Source organism: Otolemur garnettii, unplaced genomic scaffold (genome assembly GCF_000181295.1).
Source record: "Otolemur garnettii isolate 467f Iridium unplaced genomic scaffold, OtoGar3 scaffold00197, whole genome shotgun sequence".
NCBI classification, from domain to species: domain Eukaryota; kingdom Metazoa; phylum Chordata; class Mammalia; order Primates; family Galagidae; genus Otolemur; species Otolemur garnettii.
The window spans coordinates 379,242-382,622 of record NW_003852592.1 but is presented as its reverse complement, the minus strand read 5'-3'; positions in this window follow the sequence as shown (position 1 = coordinate 382,622).

The following is a 3,381-nucleotide window of genomic DNA, read 5'->3' as shown; positions in this document are numbered from 1 at the left end:
GGGGGGGGGGTTGCAACCGGCTTTCCAGGAGAGGTCGCATTTCAGATATTCTGATCCTTTCACACAGATCATGTTTGTGGAACCCTGAAAGCTGATTTTCGGTCTGGAGATAACTCCTTCTCCCCAAACTGTTTTTTCACGTTTATGCAGCTGTAGCCCGAGAATGGTTACTATAGAAAAGGGATGATGGGGGTGTGTCAGCCCACAGCAGAAGGCAGGACCCAGCTGTGCTGCCCCGCAGTGGCCCTGCCTGGTAGACGTGCGTCCAGCTGTTGTCCAGCAAGGTGGCAGTGATGAGGGGCAGAGGCTTTTTAGAGGGAGGCATTGTGGTCCAGCAAAGGTGGAGGAGCGGTAATGGGGAGCTTTCAGCTCCCAGAGAGGACGGTTTTCACTGAATGGTCACGCCTAAATCCTAGACCCCAGGGAGAATGCAGTTTGGACATGGGCTCCTGCAGGCTGGCAGTGAACATCCAGGGCAGGAGGCCGAGATAACCAGCAGCTGGAGGGGGGCGTCATCCACAAGGCCGCCTTCCCCTCAGGTTTTTAGTGATGAAAGTACCAACTTGATCTGTTTGACCTCCAAAATAGTGTCCAGTGGGGTGGCTACTGCTGGTTTTGAGGGAGGAAGAGAGACACAGGACGGGAGGTAGAGAGGAGAGGGCTTGCTGGTTGCGACCAGGTGCCCCTGAGCTTTGCTGAAATACACAGGATGACTCAGACCAGAGACTGCCTTGGAAGCCAGGGCCTTTGTGTTCCTACTGAATGTGAAACTGGTTCCCTCTGACCCACTCCAGGGGAGCTGAGCGCGGGAGATAGGTGTGGGGAGGCTGACACAGTGACACAGTGTACAGTGTGGGGCTCCCCAGGCTGACACAGTGACAATGGGAGCCTTGATTGTAATTAAGGAGGGGGGAAAAAGAAAATAAAGGAAAATAAATATGGGTGATGTCATATCCTGGGAACACGGCATCAAAGCCCTTTAAGACAGAGAAATAAAACCCAGGCCTAGATAACACAGAGAGAAAGTGGGACGGGCAAGTGGGAGGGAGAATTGCTGTAGGCGCTTTCCAGCATGGTTTGGGGGGTTCCCTGCAGGGGGACTTGAGTCTTGGTGTTGGCCGTGGAGGCTGGGCAGAGGACAGGGCTGCCTGGGCCCCATCCCTGGGACAGAAGGCAGGATGGAGCATCAGAATAAGGACCATACTGAGGCCCTGGTCAGCTGAGCAAGAAATGATGTGATGTCTGCGGATCTAGCAGAAAGGAGAAGGGCGCAAGAAGCTTACATTGGGCTGGTTGGACCAGAAGGCAGATGCTTTACACACAAACTCAGGTTGAACTTTGGAAGCCAGCTGGTTTTTAGGGAACAGGTTAGGTATCACAGTGAATTTGAAAGGGTTTGTGGGGCACATAACCTTCATCTAGACTCCAGACTACAAATTCTACACAAACACTGAGAAACCCCACACCAAGCAGGCCGGAAGGTGTGGGAAGATCCCAGAGCCGTCATTCTTGTTAAGAATTGTTCACCAGGCTGCCCAGGATGGTCTTTACACTGTCCTTGAAACCCTTCGGTCAGTTTGAAATTATTTCAAAATGAAAAGTTGGGTTATTCTCTTGGCGCAAGTAATTCTTTAGACTATTGAACCCAGTGAAATACATTTTTTAAATTCCCACACGAGATAAAGATAGGCCTGAAATATTATTTAGACTATCTAAGAACTAAAAGCAACTTAGATGGCTAAAAATAGAGGAATAGCTTAATAGGATGTGTTAGTATGGTGCAAGATTGTGAGGCAACATTAGCGTCACACACACGAAGAAAAGAATCAAGGCTAAAATATTTATTTCTTATAAAAACAATATTACCACACTAGATATAATTATGTAGACATCAAAATCAATCATAAAATTATCTTGCCTCAGGCTGTGCCTGTGGCTCAGTGCATACGGCGCAGGCCCCATATACCGAGGGTGGTGGGTTCAAACCTGACCCTGGCCAAACTGCAACAAAAAAATAGCCAGGTGTTGTGGTGGGCACCTGTAGTCCCAGCTACTTGGGCGGCTGAGGCAAGAGAATCGCCTAAGCTCAGGAGTTGGGGGTTGCCGTGAGCTGTGTGACGCCACAGCACTCTACTGAGAGCGATAAAGTAAGACTCTGTCTCTATAAAAAAAAACCTTTTTTAATTATTTTGCCTCTAAGAAGAAGAAATCAATCTGGTATGAACTGTGATATCAACTATGCAAATACTATGTAGATGTGTGGTTAAAGATCCCAAGAGAAGGCTTCGGCGCCCGTAGCACAGTGGTTACGGCACCATCCACATACACCGAGGCTGGCAGGTTCAAAGTCAGCCCGGGCCAGCTAAACAACAATGACAATAACAGCAACAACAACAAGAAAAGTAGCCCAGCATTGTGGCTGGCACCTGTAGTCCTAGTACTTGAGAGGCTGAGGCAAGAGTTTGAGGTTGCTGTGAGCTATGACGTCACAGCACTCTACCGAGGGCGACATAGGGAGACTCTGTATCAATAAATAAATAAGATCCAAAGAGAAAATGAAGTGTTTGATTCCTGCCATTGTTAGTGATTTTTTTTTCCACTTCCTTTTCTGATGCTTTTAAATTGCTTTCATAAAAAGAGACTTACTGACGCCACACTGGATCCAGGAGGGTCTGGGTATGTCCAGCACAGGGGTCTCCCTCGGAGACAGGCACCGAAGGGCTTCAGGGGGGCCTGTCAGAAGACTGGGAGTTTTCCGTAACAACTTATTATGGAGTTGTTCATGAGTTTATTCAACTTCCTTTTAAAGAGATCTCATTTTTGATCAGTTTCTTTGTGAAGGGAATTGAGTTTTTTAGGTTGATTTACCGATTTTCTCAAGCAGAACTTGCTTTCCTTTCCTTGATCCTGAAACCTGAGCCTTCAGGAGCAACCCCCTGGTTTCGGCCTTCAGGTAAGCAGGTGTCCAGCTGGTCACGCCGCCAGGAATGTGCAGTCTGGCAGGGAATGCCTGGGCTGGAAGTCAGGAGGCCTCCTTTCCTTTCTCTGAAGTTAGTAGGAGTGCACGATTATGGGCAGGTCAGTTTGCTGTGGGTTCCTAAACTCCCAGGATTATTTGACTCAAAGAGGATAACAGGGAAAGAACATGCTTTAAGATAAACGTCACGCTAGTATTGATTTAATAAACCGAGTTATAAACGTGTTTTGTGGCTTTGTCTTTTCCTAGACCCATCTTCAGGTGGAAGCCTCATACTCTTTTTTCAGAGACACCAAAAAGCACTTGGGCATCTACTTCAAATTTTCCAAACTATATTCAAAGCAGCATTAGCGTCACACACACGAAAAAAGAATCAAAGCTAAAAATATTTATTTCTTGTAAAA